The sequence below is a fragment of the Puma concolor genome, chromosome B4 (genome assembly GCF_028749965.1).
Source record: "Puma concolor isolate L17-30 chromosome B4, mPumCon1.1.hap2, whole genome shotgun sequence".
In the NCBI taxonomy this organism is placed as follows: domain Eukaryota; kingdom Metazoa; phylum Chordata; class Mammalia; order Carnivora; family Felidae; genus Puma; species Puma concolor.
In genome coordinates, this window is record NC_141673.1 from 78,347,366 (window position 1) to 78,363,642 (window position 16,277).

Below are 16,277 nucleotides of genomic sequence, written 5' to 3' on the forward strand. Positions count from 1 at the left end.
GATTAGTAATGGTTTTTCATCAGCCTTTAAGTGTAAAAAAAAAAGTTGTCACACTGAATAGATACTTCTCCAAAGAAGACATCCAGATGGCCAACCGACACATGAAAAAGTGCTCAACATCACTCATCATCAGGGAAATACAAATCAAAACCACAATGAGATACCACCTTACACCTGTCAGAATGGCTAACATTAACAACTCAGGCAACAACACATGTTGGCGAGGATGTGGAGAAAGAGGATCTCTTTTGCATTGTTGGTGGGAATGCAAGCTGGTGCAGCCACTCTGGAAAACAGTATGGAGGTTCCTCAAAAAACTGAAAATAGAACTACCCTACGACCCAGCAATTGCACTGCTAGGTATTTATCCAAGGGATACAGGTGTGCTGTTTCGAAGGGACGCATGCACCCCAGTGTTTACAGCAGCACTCGCAACAATAGCCAAATTATGGAAAGAGCCCAAATGTCCACTGATGGATGAATGGATAAAGAACACGTGGTATATATATACAATGGAGTATAATTCGGCAATCAAAAAGAATGAAATCTTGCCATTTGCAACTATGTGGATGGAGCTAGAGGGTAGTATGCTAAGCAAAATCAGTCAGTCAGAGAAAGACAAATGTCATATGACTTCACTCATAGGAGGATTTTAAGACACAGAACGGATGAACACAAGGGAAGGGAAGCAAAAATAATATAAAAACAGGGAGGGGGACAAAACATAAGAGACTCTTAAATATAGAGAACAACAGAGGGTTGCTGGAGGGGTTGTGGGAGGGGAGGATGGGCTAAACAGGTAAGGGGCTTACGGAATCTACTCCTGAAATCATTGTTGCACCATGTGCTAACTAACATGGATGTAAATTATAAAAGACAAATAAATTACAGAAAGTAAAAAAATAAAAAATAAAAAAATAAAGTTGTCATTCATAAAAAAATCTAATGTATGCAAATTTAAAGAAAAAATAATATTCTAATGTCATTCTTAAATAACCATAATTATTTACTAATGAGATGTGTGTATCCACTGGGCACTGCACAACTTCTCAAACCTGGAATCAGACTGGACCCTGTCACCCTCATTTCCTGTTACACATTGATTTTCGCATGGCATCTGCTTTTTATTAGCAACCACTGAAAACCCAGCTTTGCAAAATATTGTGCTAAAAAAAAAAAAAAAAGAAGAATGTAGCCCAATCTGATATTGAAACTGTGAACTGAACTATCTGGAGCTAGTAGCTCACACAATGTCAACAGAGGCCAACTATCACTGTGTTGCCCTCAAACAAATATATGTGAATATCCCTTGGTCCTCTGTGGGGCTGTTGCAGTGCCCCTGGGCACCCTGGGCACACAGTTTGGTATCCACAAGTCTGGGGTAAGTCTTCGCCTAAGTATTTCTGACACACTCATTTTGAGATTTTAATGTAAGGAAGGGTTGAGCACCACGGGTCTGGGGTGCGGGCCAGGAGCTGAATGGCCAGGTTGCAGATCACACACAGCTCTGCTCTCCCCAGCAGGGCTGCAGGGGACTCCAGTGCTGGACCAACTCACACTGCCACCAGCAGTGACCGAGAGTTCCTAATGCCCCACATCCTTACTGTTTACTTTAAGACTTTAAAGTTTTTACCACCTTGGGGAGGGTAAAATAGTACCACCTAGTGGTTTAATTTGCATTTCCATGATTACAAATGAGATTATGCATTTTCATATTTTTATTAACCATTCACCTTTCCATTTCTGTGTAGTTTCTACTCAAGGCTTTTTTTTTTCATTTTTCAACAGAGTGTTTCCCCCCGCCCCCGCCTTTACTAATTTGTCAGTTATATGCATGGCAAATATCTTCCCCCAGTATTTATGGTTTGTCTTTTCACACATTTTACAGTGTCTTTTCAAAACATAAGGTCTCATTTTCTAAAGGACGGGTTCCTGTTCCCTTACTATTTGTTACTAATAAGTATGGCAAATATTTTCTGGTTTGTTGCTCTCCCCGCTGCTCCAATCTTTTAGTGATGTCTTTTGATGAAGTAATGTCCTTAGTTTTAGGTCCAGTGACTAATCCCTTGCTTTCTGGCCAGGACTTTTGTGTCTCATTTAAGATCCTTCCCTTCTTCAAGGTCATAAGGCTATTCTGTATTTTCTTCCAAAAGTTCAAAAGTTTTGCCTTTTACATTTAAGTCCCTTAATCTACATGAAATTGATTTTTGTGTGTGGAATGAAGTACAGATCTATTTTAATTATTTTCTATATAAATAATCAATATCCCTAGCACAATGTAATGAATTGCCCCTCCTTTCCTGCTGATATCAAGTGCCAAGTCCATCATAAATCATATTGACAGAAGTGTGCCTGTCTCTAGACTATCCCATAATGCGCCACAGATGTTAGGGTACTGAAGTGAGGGGCAGTTCCCCTGAGAAAGAAGGGGTAACTTGTATCATCTAAACCTTATTCATTGTTATTTAAGCTTTGAACTATCTGCATCAAACAGAATGTGAGTACTGATGGCAATCTATTAAACGAAAATGTCATACTTTGTAGGAAAGGAGCAAATCCATATTGATTTTGAAATTTAGCCAGTGAATATATAAAACCTTTATATAAGTAATATATGTAATTACTGAGGAAAATATAGATAAACCCAAAAAGTAGAAAAAGAAAAAAGTTACACCTTTCCTCTCCCACCCCCAAAACTTAGGGAAGTTCAGGACCTCCAAATCTTGCCCATTGTTCCCCACTGGGCCCCTTGAAGTCTTTAACACATGTTTTACTCATCAGGGTGTGGGCCTCAAGCTAAGATCTGGTCTTCTACCCTGGTGAACTTGGCTCAACCAAAAGGACTCCATCTGGCCAGGCTGGTGATCACCATGCTTCCTCTTCCCTAGCTTTCCCTGGGTTCTAAGTATATTTTTCTGTTGTTGGCAGGGTGATTTATGTCATAAGAAATCTTGGGGTCAAAAGGGTTAGGCAACCACTGTCCCTTAGTTGATGTATATAGTCAGTCTTATTTCTGATGGTTCACTTCAGCCTCCTTTGCCTAAGCTAGTCTCTTATTACTATAGCTATCCACAGTCTCAAGCAAATTACAGAAGAATCAGCATAAGGAAAAACATACATGCTCAGCAATCAATCTCTTTTAAGACTGCTTGCTTAGCAGAATATGTCTGTCCAGGAGCAAAACTCAAATGCACACATTTTATGAGTATTACAACCAGAAAAAAAAAAAAAAAACTCTTCAATCTTTAAATAGATTCTGTTTTCTGAACAAAATATGTATAAAATACAGGTAAAATTTTTTTCTGGATTTTATCCATTGAGCGTCTTTGTCTATTAAGATGTAGATAAAAGGAACTTAACTTCTTAAGTCATCATAAGTTATATTCTGGGTCTCCAAGTAGAAAAATAATAAATTTTACATTCCTTTTCCCAACTAAAAATCAAACCAATATTCAGTAAAAAAACAATTTCTTTTTGCTAACTTTCCCTCCCTTCCCTTTTTCCCTTTCTGCCATCCTTCCTTCCTTCCAACATTCATTCAGAACCTGTGCATTTAGGTACCAAATTGCTGGAATATCAAGGCCTCGTTAAAACTTAGGAAAACTGGTGGTTTTATTTATATGCAAGTTTTGTATAAAAACAAGTCTAGTGCTTTGAAGGACAACTTGTAGAGCCATTGAGGTGATTCAGCTCAAGAAAGTGAACAGAAATCATCTCAGGCAGAGTGACCACCACAATCGCCCTAGATAAGAGGGATCCCCCAGGAGATCATTCTAGTTCCAGAGTCAGAAAAGGAAAACCTTGTTTCATTCAGGAAAAAGATTATCTCACACTCTATTCTCAGAGAAGAAATACTGTAGGCTTTTTGGAAAGCCTAAAGAAGAAAGTAATGAGGAAATATTCCTGGTTTTGCAGCTATTAGCAAAAATAAAAAAGCAGTATTAACATGGAGTTATCAATGTGGCCTAGATTTTCTTAAAACTCAGTTGTGACTGAGATATGAGACTACATTGAGTGACTTTTATTACGAATCAAATAAGAAAAGAAAAATGTTTCTTGGATATATTGTTTCTTTTCCTCTGTATGTGGACCCTCATGTTCTTATTGGTTAACAAAATATATGAACCAAATGTTTTGAGGGTGTCTTCTTGCCTTCATGTAAAGTAACCTGATCTTTTACTTGAATGTTTAAAAACCACCTTAGCCTAGGGGCGCCTGGGTGGCGCAGTCGGTTAAGCGTCCGACTTCAGCCAGGTCACGATCTCGCGGTCTGTGAGTTCGAGCCCCGCGTTGGGCTCTGGGCTGATGGCTCGGAGCCTGGAGCCTGTTTCTGATTCTGTGTCTCCCTCTCTCTCTGCCCCTCCCCCGTTCATGCTCTGTCTCTCTCTGTCCCAAAAATAAATAAACGTTGAAAAAAAAAATAAAAAAAATAAAAAAAAATAAAAACCACCTCAGCCTAAAACATTACTTAAAATAAATAATGGTATTATTATTGACTATTTTGAATAGTAGGTTCAGTAATCTGCCAAAGTCACCAGCTGGACAACGGGACAGCCAGGATTAAAAGCCCAGTGGCCTGACTCCAGAGCCTGGGCATCAAGTATTCTGTACTATGCAGAGCAGAACTGCAGCAAATCGGAAAATGAAAAACCTGATAAAAAGCATTACTAAGATAATATGAGACTTTTGTTCTGAACTTATAGGAAGTTAGGAAATACAAAAGTAATTTAAGCAAAGATTAGGCTAAAACAAAGTGAAACTGGGGTGCCTGCGTGGCTCAGTCAGTTGAGCATCAGACTCTGGGTCTCAGCTCAGGTCTTGATCTCAGGATTCTGAGTTCCATCCTCGTGTTGGGCTCCACGCTAGCATGAAGCCTACTTTAAAAAATAAAAATAGGGGCGCCTGGGTGGCTCAGTTGGTTAAGTGTCCGACTTCAGCTCATGATCTCACAGTTTGTGAGTTCGAGCCCCCATGTTGGGCTCTGTGCTGACAGCTCAGAGCCTAGAGCCTGCTTCAGATTCTGTGTCTCCCTCTCTTTCTGCCCCTCCCCCACTCATACATTTTCTCTCTCTCTCTCTCTCTCTCTCAAAAATAAACATTAAAAACAATTTTAATTAAAAACACAAATAAAAATAAAAATAAAAATAAACCAAAGTGAAACTGTCATCCAGCTACCCCCACCCTAGTTTGCTGTTGTGGAAGGGACTGTGAGTTATCTAAACAATATCCACCCTCTCTCTCCTTCATAAGAAATGTTGATGTTATTTGGGGTATACTGCCCTAGCTTAAAGACTGCTTTTCCTAACTTCTTGACTTCTACAGGAGTTCAAGGAAATGTAAGCAGAAGCCAAGTAGATAGAAGCCAGGGAAGCTCCTTCAAAGGGGGCTGATTCAGTTGACAGATGTGCACTTTTGCCATTTCATTTTCTTCCAACTTGGAATACAGACATGATGGCTGGAGTGCTAAGAGCATCTTGTGACTATAAGCAGACTTTTGGCATGTAAGCCAGCACTAAGGAGAGCAGGAAGAAGGTGGGAAGAAGCCTGGGTTCTTTGTGACCACAGGATTGCCAAACTAGTGCTGAACTATTTAGTTTTGGGCCTCTTTTATGTTTAAACCACTCCTACTTGAGTTTTCTGTAAAATGTAGCCAAATTGTAAGTGATATAGTCTCTTGGATATTTTTTTTCATATTTTTAAATGTTTACTTATTTTGAGAAAGAGAGAAAGAGAGCACAAGCACAGGAGAGGGGCAGAGAGAGAGGTTGAAAGAGAGAATCCCAAGCAGCTTTGTGCTGTGAGGGCAGAGCCCAATATGGGGCTCGATCTCATGAACTTAGGATCATGACCTGAGCCAAAATTAAGAGTTGGACACCTGGGGCGCCTGGGTGGCACAGTCGGTTAAGCGTCCGACTTCAGCCAGGTCACGATCTCACGGTCCGTGAGTTCGAGCCCCGCGTCGGGCTCTGGGCTGATGGCTCAGAGCCTGGAGCCTGTTTCCGATTCTGTGTCTCCCTCTCTCTCTGCCCCTCCCCCGTTCATGCTCTGTCTCTCTCTGTCCCAAAAATAAAATAAACGTTGAAAAAAAAAAAATTAAAAAAAAAAAAAAAAAAAGAGTTGGACACTTAACTGACTGAGCCCCCAGGTACCCCATATACTGTCTTATATAATTTTTTAACTTTTAATTATCCTCAATACTTTCCAAAAATTTACAAGAACTATTAATACATTCTATTCTAGCAGCACCGGGGTGGCTCAGTCAGTTAAACGTTCAACTTTGGCTCAGGTCATGATCTCACAGTTTTTAAGCACCACATCAGGTTCTCTGCTGCCAGCACGGAGCCTGCTTCAGATCCTCTGTCCCCTTCCCTCTCTGCCTTCCCTGGCTTGCACTCTCTCTCTTTCAAAAATAAACATTAAAAAATAAACAAATTTTATTCTAATTCACAATAACCTCCTTTCCGCCTCACATTTATTCTTCTCTGCAGTTCATTCCTACTAGTCTTATATTCATGTCTTTGTGAATTCATGGCATACTCTTAATAGAAAACAGTGGAACATCAGTAAAGGTGGAAATGAACAGTAAATGAAAAGTTAACAGCCGTGATATAAAAGGGAAAAAATATATTGAGAAATTAAAGGTAAGAAATTTGTCTAGGATCACCAGTCCAGTAATTGATGAAACCAGAGCCCAGACCTAAAGGCTCCTCTATGATGTTGGTCTTAAAGGGAAACACTGATAGTGAACAGGCAAGAAGGAAGTGGAAAAAGCTTCCAGTTGAGGGTGACTGGTTTCACAAAAAGCCTTGAGGGAGAAGGAAGGAGGTAGATGGTACTTACTTCCAGACCATCAGAAGCCATGAGAGTGAGGGGGCATTTTAGGAAAAACAGACCTTGGTGCAGTACTAAGCAGACCTGGTGCTAAGAACTAAAGGGAGGAGTAAAATCATGAAATAAGTAGGCTAGAGGTGCCTCTCAACCACCAGCATGGGGAAGATGAGGGTGGGGAAACAGACTAACAAGCAGGGTATTCAGACTGGCCTGTCAAAGCGCACAGGTGCAGGTTTTATTACCAAGTCATGCAACATTCATCCCTGACCCCGACCCTGGCTATGAAGAATGTTCAGGCTCCTCATTATTTTTTTTCAGTATTTTTAGAGCATTTATAACATACATGTTACTCCTATAATCATTCTCCTCTCAACAATTTATTAAAATGTCTATAGAACTTTAAGGATATTTGGTCCTCTCCCCAAACTCATCATTATACATAAGGACTAGGAAAAAAAATATATGATGCATGCTTATTACTCAGAGATTTGTGTTAGACAAGCAGTCATAGCCAGTTGATAAGGTGAAGGCTAGGAACAGCCATAATACCTAGGACTTGGAGATCTACAAATCCTAACCGTGTGCCGGGCGAAGATTCTTTCCTGTCTTACTTACGGCTACTCTGTACCTTTTCATCATAAAAGCGTCCCAACCAATGTGTAACAAGTTACCTGGAGACATCCAGACTTCAGAAGGCTAATTCTATTTCTTGAGGAATATAGTCATAAACTTCAAAACTATACATACTAATTGGCTGTCAAGGAAGCTGTCTCCAGCCCTCTATATGTAACATCCTTGGCAAAGTCCTTAAATTCCTTAGTCAGTAAGAAAACAAGACTTTTCGGTTTCTTCCATCGGGACTGATTGTAATAATATGATAACCACAAGTAGATTCTTCTCTTCAAACCAAAACTAATATGAATTTTTCTCCCACAAGCCCAAACATTTCCACTCCAATTCCAATCTGCATCAGTGCCTTTAACTTTAAGGAGAAATGAGGGGCATCTGGCTGGCTCGGCCAGTGGAGGGGACGACTCTTAATCTCCGGGTTGTGAGTTTGAGCCCCACATTGGGTGTATTGATCTTAAAAATAAAATCTTAAAAAAAAAACTTTAGGGAGAAATGAGAGGAATGGAATTTGAGATGCAGACATTAAAGATATAAGTAGGGACGCCTGGGTGGCTCAGTTGGGTTAAGCATCCGACTTTGGCTCAGGTCATGATCTCACAGTCTGTGAGTTCAAGCCCCGTGTTGGGCTCTGTGCTGACAGCTCACAGCCTGGAGCCTGCTTCAGAGTATGTATTTCCCCCTCTCTCTGCCCCTCCCCTGCTCATGCTCTATGTCTGTCTCTCGATAATAAATAAATGTTAAAAAAAAATTTTTTTTTAAGATATAAGTAAAATCTCAGGAAGGAAAAGATGCTTTGTTTTTAATGACTGATGGCTTTTCCTGAGATAAGTAAGGGTGGCTGGAAAACTTCTAATGCCTAGTTATATGCAGTTGGCCTGCCAGATGTTATTTAACCATTAGCCCATCTCATGCTTCCCTCCAATTCACCTTATGCCACATCCCCAATTCAACATTATCCAGTATCCACAGGGCCAGGGTGGGGAGTAGGGGAAGAGGAGTTCAGGAAGGGAAAGAGAATGTAACAGGTAGCCAACCAGGATGAGGCTCAGGAAAGGTAAGGCTGTCTGCTTTGCACATTATTTGGCCATTTCTTTCAACTGAAAACCAAGGTATCCTTTTTAGTACACACCAAAGGATCCCACAACAAAATGGCTATGTCAGAACAACAAAATGTAATGTCACAGGCTCTTCTCAGGGTTATTCCTTCTTAAAGGCACATTCTAAGTTCTAACTCCATATCTTCAACAACCTGCCTTCAGATCCATGTTTCAATTTCCTAAGGTAAAACTATGACTCTAAGGACAAAACTTTTTCTACCACATTTCGTGAGGAAATACAAAGTATAAATCTGAAAATACCTTGATTCAGTCTTGGTTAAAATTAAAGAGAGAACACATGAGTAATGAAGGTACTGAGTGAGAAATTTTGAGAAAAATAACTTTGATAGAAGTTATTTAAGAATTCGGAAATGATTGGGGTGCCTGGGTGGCTCAGTCAGTTAAGCATCCAACTTTGGCACAGGTCATGATATCACAGTTCATGAGTTCGAGCCTCCCATCAGGCTCTGTGCTGACAGCTCAGAGCCTGGAGCCTGCTTCAGATTCTGTCCCTCCCTCACTCTCACTCTGTCTCTCTCTCTCAAAGATAAATAAAGATTAAAAAATTAAAAAAAAAAAAGAATTCAGGAAGGATCAAAAATATGACAAGTTGAGAAGTAGTTTCATTTGGGAGTCTTAAAAGCACACTGAACAAAGAATACTCAAACAACAGGCACAAATTTCTGCTTTAAGTTTAAATTTGCACATGCTCTGCCTCTTGTCAAACTAATAAGTAGCTCTTAAATGTTGGGTAAGTAATGTCAGGGAACCTCTGTAGTATGTTATTTCAACCTATAAAGAGTTGGGGCACTTGGCTGACTTAGTAGAGCATGAGAATCTTGATCTCGGGGTTGTGAGTTCAAGCCCTACGTTGGGCAAAGAGCTTACTTAACTAAAAAAAGATGCAAACTATAAGGGCTTTAACCTCGAACCTTAAAACTATGTTATGTTTGTTATAGAAAAGTGAATTTCTTAGAATGTATTTTATAAACAAGTTGTTGTTTACATAAAGATGTAAACTATGTTTGACAGAGAAAATTGATTTTGCTCACCTGCCTTGTTATAATTAACCCAATGTCTATGTTCTCACTATCCACGTTATATATAATTAACCTCAGCAATATACAAACTATGTAGAATCTCATGCTAGTCAAGAAAAATACCTAGACTCACATACTAAGATATTTTTCTCCCAATTAGATAGCGTTTACAGCAGATTCACTTTCAAGACCCCAAAGCATAATGTCATTGTTCTCCATACTTGTCAAACTGTTTGCCCAGATGAACAATATATCGTTCTATTAAGAGAGCTGTTTGCCCAGATGAGCAAAGTGTTTGTCCTGATAAATTGATTTGCAAGAATTTTCTAAAGCAAACAGTGAAGTTATTTATTAAATTACTGTCTAATCTTCCTGAGCAAGATAATTTCCTGGAGCAAAGAGTTAAGTCATGTTGACACGGGTGGGCTCAGTTCTAATATGCCCCATTCCATGTGTAAATAACAAATGGTTAGGGGCTCCAGGGTGGCTCAGTCCAACCTGGTTGAGAGTCCAACCTTGATTTTAGCTCAGGTCATAATCCCAGAGTCATGGAATCGAGCCCCACATCAGGCTCCATGCTAAGCGTGGGACCTGCTTAAGATTCTCTCTGTCTCTGTCTCTCTGTTTCTGTTTCTCTCTCTCTGCCTTTTTCTCCCACTTGAGCATGCTTTCCCCCCTCTCTCTAATAGTAAATAAATAACAAATGGTTAAGGAGAAAAAACATGATTGAAATAGAGGGAAGTTCAACCATAGAATTTTAGAATTTGGTGAGGAGTCTAAGCTCATACGTTCACTGTAGAAGACATTGAGACCCAGAGAATTTAGATAACATACCTAAGTTCATATAGCAAGTTAGAGTGTGGACAACAGAATATAGATATTTGCTCTGAATCCAATACTATTTCCATTACATGACTCAGCTCCTGCTTTGAAATGGACCTTTAAACATAGAGAAATGTAGATCGTTTTTCATGATAGCTGTAAATGGTTCCTGGGATCACAAGCATCTCTACAAATGTAATACAGAGATTCAGGCAAAGGCACAGCATTTGCAAAGTTATCAACTCAACACATCTTACATACTTCACAGTGAAAAATTTTTTAAACTTAAGACTGTGAAGTCTTACTCATTTTAAATTTATTTTATGTCAGTAAAGATTACACTTATACTTTGGCAAAAATGTCCATTTCACCATTTGTTCTTCTGCACTATATTTGGAACCTATTAACATGGGCCCTCATGTCAACTCGTACTAGTAAAGAACTCTGACTCGTGCTCCCATGTCAAAACTGTCCCCAATGAAACACTATATAAAAATGTGATTAATTTTTGCTCTTCATTTTTATAAGTCTCAGTCATTCAGTAAGTGTCTAATTTAGACAACACATTGGTTTTATGCTTAATGGATGAAATAGTGGAAAGGTTTATAATACATCAAAAAGTTAAAAAGCTTCCTACTGTTTAAAGCCCTGTGGTCCAATATGGGAGCCATTGGCCCCATGTGGACATTTACATTTACATTAATGACAATTAAATAAAATCTGGAGGTGCCTAGGTGGCTCAGTCAGTTAAGCATCCAATGCTTGATTTTGGCTCAGGTCATGATCTCAAGATTCATGGGATTGAGCCTCATGTCAGGCTCTGCACTGACAGCATGGAGTCTGCTGTCTCTCTCTACTACTCTCTCTGCCCCTCCCCGCACATGCTTGCACATACTCTCTCTCTCTCTAATAAACTTTGAAAAAATTAAATAAAATCTAAAAATCAATTCTTTAGTCACATATTCAGATTTCTACAGTAGAAATCTATGCAGGGGCACCTGGGTGGCTCAGTCGGTTAAGTGTCCGACTTCAGCTCAAGTCATGATCTCATGGTTTGTGAGCTCGAGCCCCACATAGGGCTCTGTGCTGATAGCTCAGAGCCTAGAGCCTGCTTCAGATTCTCTGTCTCCCTCTCTATGCACCTCTCCCACTCGTGCTCTGTCTCTCAAAAATAAATAAACATTTAAAAAAAAGAGGAGCGCCTGGGTGGCTCAGTCTTAAGTGTCCAACTTTGGCTCAGGTCATGATAGCATGGTTCTTGAATTCGAGCCCCATGTCAGGCTCTGTGCTGACAGCTCAGAGCCTGGAGACTGCTTTGAATTCTGTGTCTTCCTCTCTCTCTGTCCCTCCCCCACTCACCTCTATCTCTCCCCTTCTCAAAATTATATAAACATTAAAAAAATTTTAATAAATAAAAAAGAAATCTATGCATACTTTCAGCAATTTTGGAAGTATGTCTTATTTGGCCACTCTATTACAGAATGTACATAATCCTAGTAAATGAGTATCATTAAATAAACCATAAAGCAAGGTTTTATTAGTCAGGATAGGGTAACACAGGAATAAGCAACCATGAAATCTTAGTGTCATAAGACAACAAAGGTTCATTTGTTCTATCCCATGGTTCAAAGTAGATGTTTCTGGTCAGGTGGTTCTCTCGACTACATCCCCTTGGAACTGTGATTTAGAGAAGTAGGCTCCTCTGAATTCACCTCAACAATAATGAGAGGAGGGGGGATTTTACTAGATGTTTGGGAGCTAGGTCTGGAAGTGCCACACAACACTTCTCTCCATAATACCCTGGCCATAAGTAGTCTTCTGGTCCCACATAGATGCAAAGGGGTTGAGACAGGCTATTTTCCTATAAATCCCAGAAGAAATGAAATGATGGGTTGAGTACAGATGGCTGTCTTTGCATGAAAAGTCAGTCAACATTCAGACCTCATCACACACACAGACGAATCTCAAGATTTTATAAGGAGATGGTATCGCTATTCAAAACTATTGGTGGCCCCACAAGGAAGGACTATACACCCCTGCCACACTGACACCAGACTTGGCTGCATGACCTGCGGTGCCCCTCTGTGCCCACCCCAGAGCGGCCATGTGACTTGGTTTGTAAAATGTGTGTGGCATGACATGTGCCACTTTCAAGCAGAAGCTTTAAGATCCACTGTAGGTTTTCACTGTGGGATTTTCCCCCTCTGCTAAATGATAAGCAAAGTCTCAGAGAGGGGCTGCTTCCGTGGCTCATGTCTCAGAATGGCAACGACATGGAATAAGTCTTAGTTACCTATAACAGATGTAGAGCGTGAGGGACAAACCTCTGCAAGCCCCTGAAACTTTGAGGGTGGTTTGTTATCACAGCATAACTTAGCTTCAGTGACTACTAAAGTATCAAAACCATAGCACTGGATGCGGCTCTTTAGAAGCATTATAAATTACAGGGCACCTGGGTGGCTCAGTCGGTTAAGCGTCCCACTTAGGCTCAGGTCATGATCTCAGGTTTGTGAGTTTGAGCCCCACATCGGGCCCTGTGCTGACAGCTTGGAGCCTGGAGCCTGCTTTGGATTCTATGTCTCCCTCTCTCTCTGACCCTCCTCTGCTCACACTCTCTCTCGCTCTCTCAAAAGTAAATAAACATTTAAAAAAAAGCATTATAAATTAAGAATAGCAATTCCTTGGTTTGTGATTAATAATAAAACATTCTTGTGACTGGCAGAGAATATGACAAAAGCAATAATTTAAATTAGGTATGACCTTTACTTTGGCCTTTTTTACTTGTCATATTCCTTCCCAGGTCCTGGGGAAGGGACTCTACCAGTGGCTTAGAGACGTGAAGTCCCTGCTTCCCTGCCAGGTAGTGAAGGCTATGGAAGGGGCGAGGCGCCTGGGGGGTAGTTCTGCTCCTCTGTTCTCTGGCACTATTAGTTCAGGCACATGCAAAGGTAAAAACACCTCCATCTGGACAGAGCTTAAATATAAAACCATGTTTGTAACAACTAACAAATAAACTTCTGGAATTCAACAAATCATATTGAAAAATACAAATTGGTTCCGCCACAATTAGCTGACAGGAACAAAGCTGACATTCTAATATATAACTCTATCGATATAACTTAACTAACTTGACCTAACTGTTCTATTAAACCATAAAACACATTTCATGAAGAAAATTTAGATTTCACAAACTGCACATAACAATGAAAATCAAGAAAGCAAAAGTTATAAAAATTGAACTTTCTAATTCATTTACCTGTTTTCCAAAGTTTCAGGTAAAAAGGAATCCTCTGCAAAAGGATTCCTGTTATCCTCCTTTTGTTTTTCTGAAGTCTAAGTTCCTTTGATGCTATTTTAAGCAACTTCTCATTAGGTCCTCACCTAGGACGGAAAACAATCATCTGCCATATAACATTTTGGTCTTAGTCAATTACTGACTATTCAAGGCCATACGGTAGCAAGGAATCAGTATGCCAAGAAACCAAATCAATAAATGTTTTCTCCTTGCAAGGCACTGCATTAGATACCAACACAACTTAAACACTTTACAGTTACTTAAAATGTCCTCTTTCTTCAACAGTCCTGATTATGATCATCAACATTGCTCTTTTTTTTAAAGATTTTAAGTTATCTCTACACCCAACATGGGGCTCAAACCCACAACCCCAAAATTGAGAGTCACATCCTCCACCAACTGAGCCAGCCAGGTGCCCCAAGATGCTAAACCATCATATCTCATCTTTCAGCATGTCATAATCCTTTCCTGTTTAAGTAAGCTCTACACCCAATGTGGGGCTTGAACTCACAACCCTGAGATCAAGAGTCACATGCTCTACCAACTGAGCCAGCCAGGCACCCCCAATACTGCTCTTTTAACGTTTATTTATTTTTGGGACAGAGAGAGACAGAGCATGAACGGGGGAGGGGCAGAGAGAGAGGGAGACACAGAATCGGAAACAGGCTCCAGGCTCTGAGCCATCAGCCCAGAGCCCGACGCGGGGCTCGAACTCACGGACCGCGAGATCGTGACCTGGCTGAAGTCGGACGCTCAACCGACTGCGCCACCCAGGCGCCCCAATACTGCTCTTTTAAAACTAACAGCAAGATGGCTTAACAGCCTGTAAAATTATGAAAAAATAAGAAATTATCACGCATTTTTCCAACCCACTGGATAAAGCACTGTGAATGATATTCACCAAATTTCATGATAAATCATAACACTTTTAACTCTCCGTCCTTTCCAACCCTTTTTCTCAAAACAACTTTTAAAACTCTTATGAATAGGAATACTACAAATCTCCTTATGTCAGTAAACATTTTCTATACACAGTGGCAGACAGTGTGAGACTGCAGAGAGCCTTGTCCTTGGAAATGAATCATCTACTCAAAACAGTAATTCATATATACGAAAAAATTAGGAAACTACAATAGACATGAGATATAATCGCCTGTACCACAGGAAGTCAAGTTTTTCTCCTTCCCATAAAATCAAAAAGATGCATGGAGATATTTACCACCACCTTTCTGAACTTGATTGACAATGAGCAGTTTTCTGTCCTATATTGGTATTCTTTAAGTTCTCCTTTATTTGGAATAGAATAAATTTAAGTAAATCTAACAAGCATAAACTGGCAGTTTATCATTTGTAGCAGCTAATTAAAAACAGATGCAACATTAGTCTTAGTAAACAGAATACATCTTTGAGCAATTACCATCACAATTCTGTCAGAACCAGGGTCTTACAGTGCAGACAAATCAGCAGATATTTCCTCTGCAATCTGCTGTGCAGGAATTTCAAAGTTTTGCTATTGCTTTTACTAAATTGATGAAGTACATACAGACATAAAGAGAAAAATGTAATTGCACTCAAATTACATAGGCCAGTATTTTGCTGTTAGAATGATAACAAGTAAATTCCAATTATAAACGGTAGTTACTGAAAAAAAAAACTGAATTATGTTCCAAAATCCAGTGAGTGAAAAATTATGTTTTCTGATAGAATCATTAGTTTATGTGAACCTGAAATGGGCAAAAATATATTTCATAAGATAATACATAAGTGCATAAGATAACCAACAAGCTGTCTTACTGCATTTATATGCACAAAATAAAAGGCTCCTGATAGTAACTTTTAAGGATTTCAAATATTAATCAGAGAAAAAAATCAAGTCTAAAAATAATTTTCATTTTATAGTCAGAATTACTATACACCATGGCATTCAATATGACAAATTAGTAGAGTGGAACTTTTTTATAAACACGTATTTAGTTCTTTTATGTTTCTTTCCAAGTACTAAAATATACCTAAATTCATGACTTCACTGTAGAAAGTAATATTCCAACTTCTGGGTAAAGATAGATGGAAACATAGGTATTTTTAGTTCTCCCTGAAAAGCCTTTAAACCTCCAGTAAAATTAAATATGTATCTATCTTTCCACCAGAGAATATGAGAGGAGGCAACTGTCACAAGCTGGAATACATGTGGATGAAGAGTGACTGGTTCCACAAACCCGAGAAAGCCAAGACTCCTTAGTCAATAACGTTATTATAAGGATTAAATGAGATAATATAGGTCACAAAATAAAGCATCCAATAAATGGGTAATCTTTATTTTCAACAGAATGTCTACAACGGGTGATCTTTTGGAAGGTGGCATAAAGTTTCAAATTGGCAAGCCAGGACTAAGAAAACAGAATGTTAGGAGGAAAATATAACCTGCTGAGACCAGAGTTGTGAATTATTAAAGGGAAAGCTCTACAGGCATACCTCATTTTATTGCACTTTGATCTACTGCACATTGCCGATACTAGTTTTTCTTTTTCTACAAACTGAAGGTGTGTGTGTGTGTGTGTGTGT

At 39.4% G+C, this 16,277-nt stretch overlaps 1 protein-coding gene across 5 annotated transcripts in view; it reads right to left on the reverse strand.

The window, feature by feature from the left end:
• Positions 1–16,277, reverse strand: part of BICD1 (BICD cargo adaptor 1) — a 256,993-nt gene that overhangs the window by 152,756 nt on the left and 87,960 nt on the right. The gene's annotated exons all lie outside the window — the stretch shown is intronic.